The 16,074-nt window shown below is 39.2% G+C and overlaps 1 long non-coding RNA gene across 3 annotated transcripts; it reads right to left on the bottom strand.

Annotated features, from left to right (window-relative positions):
* Nucleotides 1-5,425: 5,425 nt before the first annotated feature.
* LOC121975157 lies at nt 5,426-13,101 on the bottom strand. 3 transcript variants are annotated; one of them, XR_006110278.1, is made up of 6 exons: nt 12,831-13,101; nt 12,521-12,762; nt 12,346-12,431; nt 11,855-11,923; nt 5,885-5,953; nt 5,426-5,798 (listed from the first exon to the last, which is right to left on the bottom strand). It is a non-coding gene; the product is annotated as an uncharacterized LOC121975157 (long non-coding RNA). The 3 variants fall into 3 exon arrangements; XR_006110277.1 differs by having other exon boundaries at nt 12,360-12,431; XR_006110279.1 differs by having other exon boundaries at nt 12,360-12,431; nt 12,966-13,097.
* Between the last annotated feature and the right edge of the window lie 2,973 nt (nt 13,102-16,074).

The following is a 16,074-nucleotide window of genomic DNA, read 5'->3' as shown; positions in this document are numbered from 1 at the left end:
CGTCCCTCGGACTGCCGTCCTTCTCGCTAGCTGCATCTTCCGCTCGACTACCTGTGCTCCTAAGCTCCTGCATACTTAGACACAAGGATAGAAACACACAGGACATAACTTAACTTGTTGATCACACCAAAACAACCTTGGGGTTCCAACAGTGAACAACGAAGAGTTAACTCTTATGGAGAAGAGTGTATTTTCTTGGTTTAATGTGTGACAAAGGGGGAGAATGGAAGGTTAAGTTAGGTCTTTGTCCCAAGCAGGGGGAGTTTGCCCTTAGGAAAGGGAGAGAATGAAGGAAACCTTCATTCATGCCTTGTCATGAAGAGGTTAAGGCTATAGGATTTAGCCTTGGTATAAAGAAGAGGTTAAGGCTATGAGATTTAGCCTTGGTATAAAGAAGAGGTTAAGGCTATAGGATTTAGCCTTGTGATAAAGAAGATATTAAGGTTATGGGATTTAGCCTTGTGATAAAGAAAAAGTTAAGGATATGGGATTTTGCCTACCTTAGTGGTATTAACTTATAGGTATTGTCAAACATCAAAAAGGGAAAAATTGTTAGGACAATTTCCCTTGGTCAAGTTTGACTAAGCTTGAGTTGAGTCAAGCTTGAGTCGGGGTTTGAGTTTTGATGTTTGACAATATATGGAGATTGCTAGGGCAATCGTCCGGTTGTGGAGATGGTCAAAGGGTTGATCAGGTAGATGAGAATACAAGTCAAGTAGGTCAAGGTTGACAGGAGACTTGACTGGAAAAGTCCTAACTGGAGGTTAGGCATATGGAAGTCCTAATTGGAGGTTAGGCGTATGGAAGTCGTAACTGGAGGTTAGGCGTATGGAAGTCCTAACTAGAGTTTAGGCAGTGGTGGAAGTCCTAACTGGAGGTTAGGCAAATTGGAAAGTCCAAGTGTGATCTTGGCAAAGGAGAAAGTCCTGGTGAGGAGTCAGGCAGTTGGAAAGTCCAAGTATAATCTTGGCAAAGGAGAAAGTCCTGGTGAGGAGCCAGACAATTGGAAAGTCCAAGTGTGATCTTGGCAAAGGGTGGAAAGTCCAAGTGTGATCTTGGCAAGTGAAAGTCCTAGTGAGGAGTCAGGCAATTGGAAAGTCCAAGTGTGATCTTGGCACAGGTTGTAAGTCCAAGCATGTGGTCTTGGCAAGGTAAGTCCTAGTGGGACTTGGCAAGGAGAACTCGATAATTAGAATGAGGCCGAAGGAAGCTCTTGAAGGCAAGGTGTGAAGGATGGGGAGATATCCGAAGGACGCAAGGTTGATGAAAGAGACTAGAAAGCTAGTTCGAGGTTAGTCGAGTGTGGTGGTATAATCTGACAACTAGGATGAGGTCGAAGGAAGCTCCTGAAGACAATGCGTGAAGGATGGGAGATATCCGAGGGACGCAAGGCTGATGGAGGATGCTAGAAGGCTAGTTCGAGGTTGGTCGAGTGTCGCCAAATACTAGGCACGGAGACCCAACAAGTCACGATTGACCAGGAGTTGGGTTGGAGGCTTCGGACTTGAATTTGAGTCAAGTCCAGGCTGGTCAATCGATTGGTCGATCGATTGGGCAGGGGAGTTCTCGCGCGATCGCGAGAACACAGAACGCTTCTGAATTGATCCACCGATCGATTCAGATGTTCCCAATCGATCGGTCGATCGATTGGGATTCGACCGTTGGGCAGGATGCAGGTGATGGACGGCTGCGATGAAGCGGTGCTGACGTGGCAATCGATTGGGGATGTATTGGATCGATTGGGAGCACTGTTTAAAGCCTGAGTGGAGCGTTTTCTCCGCAGATTTTTACGATCTGTTTTCTGCGATTTTCAGCGATTCTTCACGAGCTTTCTCCGATCTACTCACGTCAGTTCTTGAAGGCACTTGGGGAGTTTCTCCAAGGTTCAAGAGGAGACGACAAGCACAAGTAAGTAAAAAGAATGGTGTATTACATTGTACTTTTGTTTCTTCTTCTTGTGTTCGTGTTTGTGTTTGTGTGTGAGTACTGTACGAGGCTTCTCCGCCTCCGGCTACGACCGAGAAGGAGGTTTTTCATTAGTGGAGTGAGCGTGTTGTGTGGATCCTTGGATTAGTCACCTCTTCTTGAGGTGGATACCAAGTAAATCCGTAGTGTTAGCGTTATGTGTGTCTTGTGTTTATTTCCGCTGCACATTATCAAGACGAAGCAACCGACAAGCGCGACGAAACGCTATTCACACCCCCCCCCCTTTAGCAGACATCATGGTCCCTACATAGTTGACCTAATTTCTCACACTTTTCCAGATAGACTTTTGTTAGTTGATTTCGAAGGAGGTCTTGTCGTGCGAGCTTTGCTTTGGATGTTCCTTCATGGAGCTCCAAGAATTTTTCTAAGAGTTCTTTGGCTGATGAGTAGCTTCCGATGCGGTTGACTTCTTGAGGTGGCAATACACTCAGCAAGTGGTATTCTGCTCTTATGTTTGCTACGAAATCACTTTGTTCCTTCTTTATCCATTGACTTTCTTCTTTCTCTTCTCCTTGATGATCCTTAGGAACTACAAAATCATATTTTATGATTAAAAAAAATTTGAAATCAGTTCATAGGAATACCTCCATTCGGCATTTCTAGTGCGTGAATTCCCCCTCAAACTTTGGCGGTCAGAGGCTTGGTCCAGTCATTGATTTCTTTGCTTCGATCGATGGTTAGTCCTTCAGAAGCGTCCTTGCTCTGATACCAATTGTAGGTCCCCGGTCGGCCGACAAGAGGGAGGTGAATTGCCTGAAAATGAAAATAAATTCTTTCTCGATCTTTGGACTAAGTTAGGCAAACATTTGTTTATAAATTGAAAGTAAATGCATAAAATAAAGATAAAGGCAAGAAATATTTACTTGATTTGTAATCAAAGGATTGCTAATCCAAGACAAATGTGGCTTACTAAAATCTCCTTCTTCCAAAGGCGGAGTAGCCTCTTATAACGTTGAAAGCGTAGAAAAGTAAAGAACAGAACTAAAAGTTGAAGCATAGAATTCATTTACAAATGTTGTTCTTAACTAATGAGACCAAAGCTCTATTTATAGTCTGCTGGTCGAATTTGACCATTTGCTGACATGGCAGCTCCGGGTGCTTGAAAGGGGTCAAGGCGTCTGGGTATGGATAAAATTTATCCACGTCACAATGGCTAGATAAAGATAAAATTTATTTGGTACAGGCACTCAGACCTATGCTCACGCAGACTTCTGCGAAGGCGCCCTGGGCTACCCAGGGTGTCCGGGTGCCCGAACCGGTCAATGGTCTGTTGACTATTTGTTTTTCCTCCGTTCTGGCTCCTTTCGCTTGGGTGATTTCAACCATCCAGAATAGGGCTCACCCGAACCTATTTTCCGGCCTTCTCCTTGTGCAAGCTTCCACTCCAATTTCTCGTCCCTCGGAAACGTCGCATGCTTTCTTCTTGTCCGCTAGCGTACTCTTCCACAGTACCTCGTCCCTTAGATGCACTAAGCTCATCAACTCTCTCTTGTGTCGTCCTTCTCGCTAGCTGCATCTTTCGTTCGACTTCATGTGCTCCTAAATTCCTACACACTTAGGCACAAGGTATCAAACAAACACAAGATCTAATTTGCCTTGGTTGAGCATACCAAAGCCACAACGAGGTACCTACAATCCGTTGGTGCCAAGATAGAAGAAAATGAAAGAAAAATGATTAGAATGATGGTCAAGGGTTCCTCCATGCAGCCACTCCAATGTTCAAGTCAGTTTTTGGCTGAGATGGAGGAAGAAGAACGAAAATGAGATGTTTAGGATTTTGGAGGTGTGTTTATGTGCATACGTTGGCCCATGAGGGTAGGGCCTTTTATAGAGCAACAGATAATTCTTACGTTTCTCCACGTGTCCCCCGATCTGTGCCACCGTTATCTGCTTCTTAAAATAATCTAAAATCTTGAGATATGTGTGCTTGATCCACTTCCTAAAATAGTCCAAAATCCTGATATTCACACATGTGTTATCTAATTTTTCAAAAATAAATGACGACCTTGTCTTCCCCCTCTCCCGAAAAACGGTCGTGTGTGCTTCCTACAATCCCTGAGGAATAACGAATAGTTGTCCATATCTTTAGCGGGTTGACCTTCATCATCCTTGATTAGGGGTTATTCGAGGTTAAGGATGACTCGGGGCCCAAGAGCATCATGAAATTGAGGGTGCCGCTTAGTAAAGAGTGACTCGGAGACAAACGATTCAGGGTTTGGAGCGTCATGGAAGCGAGGGCTATTGCTAGTCGAGGTCGTACAAACTCAGGGAATGGCTCGGCTCCCATGACTTTGATCGTCACTTCAATAGGATTGTTGACCTCCTTATCCATGTGACGCTCTCTAATTACCTCCTAGATCATCGATAATTCAAAGTCTTTGTTCGTGAGAATCAACCTTAGTCTCCCTCCGGCCAAAGCTACATCCTACGAAGCTTTGTTATTGTTCATGATTTAGCTTTCAGCTCCCCTTTTGGTTTTCATTCTGATTCTCCCATTTTACATTTCACTACAAAATCACTTCTTCACACAATATCTGAGCTTCAAAGTTCTAATTTACAATCATCTCCAAATGTAATGTTTTTTATGCTATATTAAGATAGTTTTATCAAAATTATTTAATTGTATTTAGCAAATCATTAGTAGAATTTTCTTGATTTACTTTACATATTCATTGAAGTCGTAGATAAATAATTATCGAAATAGACATATGTGAATAAAAGAGTATTATTTTACTTCGATTTATCACCGAAGTCGTATCAAAGAAAAAAATGAAATCTTTGACCAATTCAAGGAGGTAAAATTGATTCAAAGTTGGATCGATGCTGAAGTAAAAACACGTCTTTTACTTCGTTAATTTTGTAAAGTGCTTAAATAATCGATAATATGTAACTTTACGATTTATATTGATTGCTGAAGTAAAAAAAATATCTTTTACTTCATTGGTTTTATAACATATTGAAATAATAGATAATATGTAATTTCATAATTTATATTAATTACCCAAATAAATATATTCTATATTTTTACTGTAATTTATATTTGTTGAAGTATGTAACTTCACAATTTATATTTATTGACAAAGTAGTTAATTAAAAAGACTTTATGATTTTGTCTTATACTGAAACAATTAATAAGAAATGATTTCGTAATTATTAAATTATGATGAAGTGAATATTTTCTTTAACTTTGGCATAATTTTAATGTCATAAAATATTTTATTTTTATTACTTCATCATCTAATTTTAGTATTGAAGTAAATAACTACGGTGTATTGTAACATAATTTTAATTTAATGAAACATAATTTTAATTTAATGAAGTAACTGCTTATTATAACATGTAATAATGTGATCGATTGACACGGGATGATAAGATACTACAATATCTTAAACTAAGGTCCCACAACTAACGAGTTGCATACCAAGCTTAATAAAAAATATCACTTCAAGTATCATAACTTTACATTTTAACAATAAATACAAAACTCAATATGTGCATCATTTAACCAATCATAAAAAACTAATGAAAATAAACAATTGGAACACCCTCTTATGCAACAAAATCTTACTATCTGGTTAAAATATACTAGAAACCATAGTCCAGCAAATCTCGTGCTAAATTAGCAAGCTCTTTAACTTTCTACTTCAAATCACACAACTTTTATCCTAAATAATCTCGTGCTAAATTAGTAATTGAACTTCTAGCAAATCTAATGGTCGTCCAGAAATGTAGACCTCAAGTCTTGGTAATGAATTCCACAATATCATAGGCAATATTTCCTTGCACATCAATCTTTCTTTCTCGGTTGGTCCCTGAAATTAATAAATCATAAGTTGGTATTTAGACATTGCAAAAGCATTTCCTCCATCAACTAAACAATGCTAGGCTGCTGGCTCACCTTGACAACATAAGCTCCTATAGCAAACTTTTTTATCAAGCTTCTCTGATGCATCACTCAGTTTTACACCTAAAAATATCTCATAAATTATAAATAATGGAGTAAATAGTAATATTTGTAATATGTTCAGATGTCTCGTTTCTCAAATTTAGTTGTAAATAATATTGTTTGGCTGTCACTCAGCAAATAGTTCAAGGCCTTTCACAACAAGAACACTTTTGTATTTATTGCAAACAATCTTTTCAATAATAAGTTCTTGTTTCTCCTAGATCAAAATAAGTTAATCCTAATTAGCATATTATTGCAAAAATCATTAAGAATACAACATTAACTGAAACATGTGAAGATTTAGATTTTCATTGATTATCCTCCTGATCTAAGGTTTCACATAGCTCAAGCTTCAAACTCTATCATACCATAATTTAGATCTTCTACAAAATCATGATCACAGTGAACCTATCAATTTTAATCATTAGAACATAGAAATGTTGCACAAATTGAAGCCTGTCCTAACTCTACTTGATAAACCATTTTGAATAAAACTATGGAGGATTGTATAAAGTCGATACCATGAAAAGAAACCAATAACTAAATGGATAATTCGATGGACTTAGTGTGTCATGAAGAAATGTAAATTGACAAGTCAGTTCATTTTAGCTAGATAGGCCAAGATGAATAACAATGAATGGACCTTTAGTTAATTTATATTGAAATATACTTAACAACATATAAGGTTAAACAAATAACAAAAATCATCCAATATTGAGATTACAATCGAGATAAGCTAGCCCTGATAAACTGGTCAGAAGGCTTACCAACAAGCTCAAATGCACGAATATATATTTTGTAGGGGATCGGTGGTCGGCTAGAAGAGGGTTGGATAGACGGTACCCCCAAATCAATCGCTCTTCCAACGATGTTAGCTTGCGTAGCGGAATACAAACAATACAAATACAAATACGAAAGCTAAAAACTAAGACTAAGAAAGGAAATGCAAACCGCTAACACGTTGTTAACGTGGTTCAGAAATTAGGGCTCCTGCTCCACGACTGCCCGTAAGGTGAACGATCCCTCAATCCATCGGTGGATTAGCCCCCGACAAACTCCGGCTATCTCAAACCTCCTTGTGGATGGAGAAACCTCACCACAACACTTACAAGCACTTGAGAACTAGTAGACTACTAATTAGCACTTAACGAAGTCCAATTTCGTCAACTATAATCAAGCTCCCAAGCCTTAGTTATATAGACAGGTTAGAAAATCCCACCTACCAATCAACTGATAGAACCATCAATCGAATGCCTTCTGTGGAGATTCGACCGTTACATTCCAACGGCTTGATATCAGTCGACTGATACTTCCATCAGTCGACTACTCCACACTAACCGAGCAAACAAAAGCATTCTGTTCGCTCCCAATCGACTGCCCGATCGATTGTACCAGTCGACTGATGAAAACATCAGTCGAATGCTATAATAACTGCTACAGTGCTTCTATGATAAACCCCTAAACCTAGGATTCTATCCTGAGTACAATCTCTCATGCACTCATACCCTCACGACTCACTTGACCCTTCATTGCAGCCTTGACCTCTAATCTTTAAGCCTACTTCCTTTGGCTCTCGTCCCTCCGATGCATCCAAGCCCGCGGCTCGTCCCCAATGTCATCCTTCGTGTATGCCTCGAAGTCGCTTCCCTCGGCCCTTGTCCTTGCTGCCTTGTCCACGGTCTCTCGGATACTCCATCCTTCATCGGACCCGAAGCCATCAAGTTGAGTCATATGTGTATCCTGCAAACCTGCACACTCACATACACATATCAAATAACAAGGGTGAACCTAACTTAAACTCTTTGCCCAAACACTAAAACACATGGTCGCACGGACCATTGGGATTGCTCCAACAATCTCCCCCTTTTTGATGTTTGACAATACGTTTAAGTTAGGGAAAATATAATAGCAAATAAACATGTTAAAACAAATGGACTTACGTTACCAAGGCTACGCACTTGGACTTACACCGCCGAATGGACTTACGTTGTCAAGACTCCACATTTAGACTTACACTGTCGAATGGACTTACGTTGCCAAGGCTACACACTTGGACTTACACTATCGAATGGACTTACGTTGCCAAGGCTACACACTTGAACTTACACTGCCATAAGGACATGCAAACATGCATGGGAACCTATCATCAGACTCCCCTACACCTCAACTCCCTATTGAGCTAGGATTTTACCACAGAACCTATCACAATGCTTCCCCTATGCAAAGGCACTTAAGGTTTTCCCAACTAAACCTTACTTCTCCCCCTTTGTCTAACATTAAAAAACTTCCAACAATATCCCAATTGTTGAAACTTATCCCCCAAGGATCTCATACACCTATACGAGTTGACTCGGTCAAAATCAATATTGAAAAATTATTTTAGACAGGTATCAGTCGAATGACCTCATCAAAATGAGCTTACAGAGACATTTTGTACTCAAAAATACTGTTACCAGTCGACTGGTACACTATTTCTACAAAAATCAGTCTTTCTGACCCAACTTCAAAAATGCACCAGAAATTCCACGGACCTCCAAAATTTCTTAAATTTTATGGAGAGGTATATTTTATCAATGTCTACTTGAGAAAAATATATATAAAAATATATTTATCACAAATCCCAAGATTGACATAAAACTCAAAACTAACTAAATGGTTCAATTGAACTTTGACCTAAAGTCCTAATTTTAGCTTCCTCTTGATGTATTTGATCATACTAACCCACAATGCATCCCTAGTATTGGTTTATATGTCATCTATACATCCAAAACCAATTATCATACAATATGACCCCAATGTCATATTTTCTTGCATGAAACATAATCCAATTGTGTCAATTCCCTAAGGTTGAGTCTCAAATTCGTCTCTAAACTTTTTGACATATTTCATGACCCAATCTAGACTCCCAAGTAAAACCCACTTGAGATCCATTGATCATAGGTCCCAATTTGACTCTTTGAGCTCCCCCTAGAGCTCTTAACCTTAGTCACCTCCCTAGCTGACTCATCCACAATTGTTATGTCACATCGGTGCACCTCCGGTGACATTTGACCTACAAACCTAACCTTCTTAACCTTGGCCACCTTGTCCTTAGTTAATTTAACCTTACCTTTAAATAGCTTTCTCTTGCCATTTATTGGCTTCTCCTTGCTATAGTCATATGCAACCCTAGCATAAGACTTTTCCTTAGCATTGGAGACACTAGATTGATATCCTAGACCCGATCTATCATTGTTGGATCTTTGGCTACCCAACATTATACCTAAATCCTTAGATCCAACATTGAATCTTTCTAGGGTTTTCTCTAACTTATCAAGTTTTGACTTCAAAACTTGATTTTCCCTTTCTAGGTTCCTAACCCTAGAGTCAACATGTTCACCTTGGGCATTCCTAGATCTATCCATTTTTCTAGGCATATGTCTCCCCTTCTTGGGATTAATGCCTTGGGTCTCCTTAGGTCTACCATTTCTAGAGTTATCATGAATCGGTTTCCTAGAGTTATGATCCACATTTACCCTACTCTTATCATGATATTTAAAACTAAAGTTATGCATGGGTAAATAATAACAGTTATTTCTAGCATGTATGGAGGAGTTTAGATTTGAATTAAACTTCAAGTTAGGATATACCTCCCTTACCCTTGAAGCTCCCCCTTGATTTGAGCTCCTCTTCTTCTTCTCCCACTTCTTTAAATGTGTAAGCTTCTTGATCTCCCTCTTCTTGGGGCATCTTGTGTGGTAGTGTCCCTTCTTCCTACATGTGAAACATACAATGCGCATTCTCCTTCTTTGGGCTTCTTCATTCCTACAACCCTTGTTAGTATTTAAATTAACTTGAATGGGTTTAGGATTTATCTCTCTCTTACCCAATGAACATCTACTCTTGTAATGTCCCTTCTCATTGCGCCCGAAGCATATTATGTGGTCCTTTGACTTCACTTCGGTGGAGATGTTTACTAAGTTGGTTTCCAAGACTTCTTCTTCTTCACTTGTCTTGGATTATTCTTCAATTCTTGAGGATGTAGATGATGCCTCATCTTCCTTCTCCTCCTCGGATGTTGAGCATGACTCAACTTCCGTTGGCTCCTCCTCAACTTGAGCAACTTCATCCTTCTCTTCGAATTTTTCCTCTTCGTGTGTAGGCATGAGTTCTTATCCAAGAACTATCTTTACCTTTTTCCAGAACTCGTGGACGTTCTTATGTTTACCTACACGACTCATCACGTTAGAAGGCAAAATTTCAATCAACATTGATATTACCTTGTCGTTTGCCTTTGACTGTGAGGTTTGCTCCTCCGTCCAATATCGTGGTCGGAGCTTCTTTCCCTTCTTGGCCTTCGGGACTTCAAATGACTCTTCCACCACCATCATTGTGTTCCAATCCGTCTCGAGGAAGTTCTTCATCTTCACCAACCAAAAGGTGATGTCCCAAAAGCTTCCTCCTTCGAACTTCGGTGGATCAATCAAGCCGATCATCTTTGCTTCCTTGGCGGTTAGTCCAATGGAGAGTGGTCTCGCTCTGATACCACTTGTAGGGGATTGGTGACCGGCTAGAAGGGGGGTTGGATAGACGACGCCCCCAAATCAATCGCTCTTCCTACGATGTTAGCTTGCGCAACAGAATACAAACAATACAAATACAAATACGAAAGTTAAAGACTAAGACTTAGAAAGGAAATGCAAACCGCTAACACGTTGTTTAACGTGGTTTGGAAATTAGGGCTCCTACTCCACGACTGTCCGTAAGGTGGACGATCCCTCAATCCATCGATGGATTAGCCCCCGGCAAACTCCGGCTATCTCAAACCTCCTTGTGGATGGAGAAACCTCACCACAACACTCACAAGCACTTGAGAACTAGTAGACTACTAATTAGCACTTAATCAACTCCAATTTCGTCAACTATAATCAAGCTCTCAAGTCTTGCTTATATAGAACGCGGGTTAGAAAACCCCGCCTACCAGTCGACTGATAAAACCATTAGTCGATTGCCCTCTGTGAAGATTCGACCGTTACATTCCAACGGCTTGATACCAGTCGACTGATACTTCCATCAGTCGACTGCTCCACACTAACCAAGCGAACAAAAGCATTCTGTTCTCTCCCAGTCGACTGATGAAAACACCAGTCGACTGCTACAGTAATTACTATAGGACTGCTACAGTAATTGCTACAGTGCTTCTACGGTGAACCCCTAAACCTAGGATTCTACCCTGAGTACAATCTCTCATGCACTCGTACCCTCACGACTCACTGGACCCTTCATTGCAGCCTTGACTTCTAGTCTTCAAGCCTACTTCCTTTGGCTCTCGTCGCTCGGATGCATCCAAGCCCGTGGCTCGTCCCCAATATCATCCTTCGCGTATGCCTCGAAGTCGCTTCCCTCGGCCCTTATCCTTGCTACCTTGTCCACGGTCCCTCGGATGCTCCATCCTTCACCGGACCCGAAGCCATCAAGTTGAGTCATATGGGTATCTTGCAAACCTGCACACTCACATACACATATCAAATAATAAGGGTGAACCTAACTTAAACCCTTTGTCCAAACACCAAAACATATGGTCGCACGGACCATTGTGATTGCTCTAACATATTTTTCATTATACAAGTTAGTTAATCACCAGACAAGAATTGTGTATCCATTTTGCACTCAATCTCAAATTCTTTGGCTTTGATCATAGATGAATAATTTACAAAGTCACAATAAATAATTAAGTCTCTGAAGCTCTTTGTATGGTCAATTGAAAGTTTTGAAATATAAATATATTTGGAGGTATACACACACTATTTCTAAGAGTAATAAACTTTGTGCATAATAATATCCTTAGTCAAAGATGAAAATTATTTATTTGATAAAACTCAAAAAGACATGATTTGCATCTCCTAAGCTGAGATAAAACAAACCGAAGTTTACATAACTCACCTTCTTCTTTATCTTACCACCAGTAAGGCGCTTTACTTCTTCTTGCTTAGATGTTGAAGCACTACCTACCTATTCAAGAAATTCAGAATTTTAAACAAAGAAAGAGAGAAACAAGGTCCGATGAGGGACATCTAAAGTGACACTGATAACTAAACCCTAGATATGCAATGATTGGAATTAGAAGAATTGATGGTGCTAAAAGAAATAAACAGGAAATTATTCAAAATAGTATCCTATTTACAATTACTGATTGTAAGCATGCACATGCACCACAGGAATTCTTTCCGACCTAGGTCACAAAATTAAACTACTCCAATATCAAGTTATTGATTTTGTTTCTAAAGTCGATTTATAGATTAACATTTCAAAGAAAGCCCCATCATTTATTAAATTTCAATGAAAAGGTAGATCAGAATACTGAGAGCTCACTTCATGAAGATGGATAAAGAAATTAACAAGAAAAAAAACAAAAAGTAAGCATCATGAATAACCTAAAGGAGCCCACCAGCATCTCCCCTTGCGTCAGTGGAGCCCAAAATCGCCACCGACTTCATCTACTAGGCGGCTTTGTCTGCATCTATGTTTTCCAAAATTAACCTAGATTTATCACTTGATTGGAAAGAGAGAGATACAAGAAGGAGGTGGTGAAGATAAAGAGGAAGATACCTTTGAGGATCAGGGTACATATCGGGAGCGTGGGTACGGAGCCAAGGCTTGCACTTCTCTAAGTTAGGGCCAAACTCGCAGTACTCCACAGAAATGTCGCAAACACCACAGTAGAGGGCACGCACCGCCTATGGCTTGTCCGCCATGGTGGTCGATGATGAGGAGGACTCTCTCTCTCTCTCTCTCAAAGAGAAGCCCCAATTTCTTGGAAACTACCAGTTCGTCTGGAACTTTGCCGAAAACTACGAAGAAAAGAGGGAGGAGGGTTAGAATCTAGATTGAACAGGAGTGAATGAACAGAGCCCATTACCCATGGGACTTTGACATTGAAGTGGAGAGAGGATAAGGGAAGCTTAGTGGCGCAGATTATGGAAGATCCAAGCTAGATTTTAACCAGTAAATATGATAGAGGAAGTGCGGGATGGAAGTAGGGTTTTGCGGTGACCTCTCTGGGAGCTTCTCCTTCTACCTAGCACTCGAGGGACCGATCAGGGAAAACAGAGGTCGCCGCGAAGAAGAAGAGAAAGAATCGGTCAGTGTTGGAGAAAAATAGGTCACACGCCTTGGGTTTTAGTAAAGTGCGAATCGAGTGAACAAATATAACTGGTTCTAACTTATTTTTAGCTGGTTCAAACTTATTATTTCATTATTTAAAAATATAATTTTTATTTTAAAACTTATTACTTCATGGAATAAAGATTATGAAATAAATTATTATTTAAAATTAGAAATGAAGCTTTTTTTTAATCTTATGAAATCTAAAACGATATTTATATGTCAATTTTATTGTCAAAGTTTATTACCGTATATTATTTCATAATTATTAATCGTCGAACTAACTATTAACGAAGTCTATCATCAAAATTTTTTACTAGTGAACATTATTATACTTTTTCTATTGTAGGACATTGAAAAAATTACATCTAACTTCTGAACAAATGATGCAATTATCAAATTTTTGAAAGAAAAAGAAAAGTTACACTGGATAAGTGTGCTGGGACATTTTATATGATCTTTTTTTCTTTTGAAGCTTCCACGAAGAGAAGAGTCTAAATATATCTCCATAAAAGACACATTCAAATTATAAATAATAGCCCCTTTCTTCATTTCTCAGTATATTAAAAGTACCATAATTTAGAGGGTTACTTATTAATATTGATATAAGATGAATTTTCTCCTAAGTGCATGAATTCTAGGAACAAAATAAGAACTTAAATAGAGAAAAGATAAAATATATAAGTATGAATCTTTGTTTCATCGAGAATATGATACAAGAAAGTAAATATATAAATACTGTAATAACGAATAACATGAACGCAACGGAATTGACATTGTTCTTCGTATAGAGCTCATCGATTCAACAATCCTACAGAAAAAAAAAAAAAAAAAAAAAAAAAAGATTGGTCTTCTGGAGGAGTTAGGATTGACGGTGTCGAATCATCTTCGTCAATGGAGAATGAAGAGACGTCTCCAAAAGATACTCTAATCCTCTGCGGACCAACTCATTATACAGTGCATATCCATTATCAGTCCATAGATGATAATAAATGTGGATAATTGGTTCTATACATATGAGATTCACATCCAATGATCTGAAAACTCAATAACTTTAAGTTAAATCACTTAAACAGGTTTAATTCGTATTAGCATATATAAATTACAATTAAGCCCATATAATAGAGATAAAATCAAACAATCTCCAACTTGGACTATTTGTAATTTACATAAGATATATGAGTAAACTTTAGTTGATTTCAAGTTTTATGGGTACAGAATACCCCTATAAATAATCTGGTCCATTAACTTCATTGGTATAGGACTAAAGAGATTATAGCTACTATATATGATCGTAACAAACCCCAACAGTAATCACAATACTAATATCATTAATGACATAGATTAAGATGTAGATGTGTAGAGTGAAAATTATATGAAATGAGATCAATACATGTCAATTTCCAACTGGTCCTAAGATGGCCTCAAAAGAGGTCAGATTATATTTGTAAAATACTCTGTTCCTGTCGGGAATCTGGGAAGATGGAACTGTCGGAATGATGTGTCTGGAATGTTGACCGCATCTCCATGACCCGGATGGTGAGATGTCTTCTGTGTTGACCAAGTCGCCCGATGTCATCTGGTCAACACTACCTGCAGCCAGTGACCGAGTCGCCCCGGTCTCTGATACCCCGATGCTTGAGGCGGGTCCCACGAATATATAAGTAGATGAATAATGATAGAACAACTAAATAAATACAAGACGAGTACAGTGACGTACCTTAGCCCCGGGGGTGCCCTCGGATGAGTCGGTGAGCTGGTCGCGGTGCTGAGCGAGTCATCGCAGCCCAGACGAATAGATGGGTGTGAGCCAACTGAGAAGCCGAATCTGGGGGTGACGACATGGAATCCGGTGCAGCATGGATCCAAGAGGCGGCATGTCGGCCGAAATATGACGATGGCTCTTGAGTCGGAGTAATACAGTGGCTCGTAGGCCGAGATATGATGACGGCACGAAGGCCAGAACATGATATCAACACACGGACCCATATATAATACATAACTCAGAATCTAACATAAGGGTCGGGTGCCAAACAGTGGCAATGGCCCGAAGGCCGAAACACAACCCCACACAAAGCTGGACTAAGGATGAGATCAGCGTGTGGAATATAGTCGTGCAGATTGCTAACAGGTGGCCTGAAGGCTAGCAAGTTGCAGCCGCCAAAGAGCGGCTATCGACGTATTGATGAACCCAGCAACCGGAGTATGCGCTGCCAACGCATAAAGTGGGAAGTGTTGGAATATATACTAAAAGCCTAGCTTTTTGTATAAACATTTATTTAGAAATAAGAATCACATTGAGCAATATCTACATTTATATGCTGTGTAGTTGTTCAATTAATTTATATTGTAGATAATATGGTGTGTGGTGTCACACACAGAAGATTATGTTATCAATTCCTTATAAATTATAAACAGTAGCTCACGACTGAGATGGAAAGGAACAAACCATTGGAATAGTCATAGTGTAATTAGGTATTAGTTTATCTTGACTGATAAATTACACTAGTACACTCTGAGTGTATTGAGCAGGACCATTTAAGGTAAGTTCTTTTTATACCGACTTAATAAAAGGACAAGACGTTAGTTATTATGGAAGTGTGTGCTCTTAATCCTAATATAATAACAAGCACATATATTTAGTATTTATTTCTTTGACTTATCAAAGGGTGAGATTTAGTTCGATAAATCAAAAGGTCTGATAAGTTGGGAAATGATATTACTTATAGTGTGTGTTGTTGATCATAGAAGGAAACTGTGTCCTAGTAATCTAGGTTGATAATGTCTCCAAGAGGAGCTCATAAAGATTATCATGTTAAACCCTACAGGTAGACTTAGTCCGACATGACGATAAGGTTGAGTGGTACTACTCTTGGACTAAGACATTAATTAAAATGAGTTGTTAGTAACTCAATTAATTAGTGGGCATCCGATATCTTAAACACAGGAAGATTAACATACTCATGATAAGAAGGAGCCCATAATGTAATTTGGGATTG

This window comes from Zingiber officinale, chromosome 4B (assembly GCF_018446385.1).
Source record: "Zingiber officinale cultivar Zhangliang chromosome 4B, Zo_v1.1, whole genome shotgun sequence".
Classification (NCBI taxonomy): domain Eukaryota; kingdom Viridiplantae; phylum Streptophyta; class Magnoliopsida; order Zingiberales; family Zingiberaceae; genus Zingiber; species Zingiber officinale.
The sequence above is the reverse complement of the archived record's forward strand: the minus strand, read 5'-3'. Positions and strand labels throughout refer to the sequence as shown.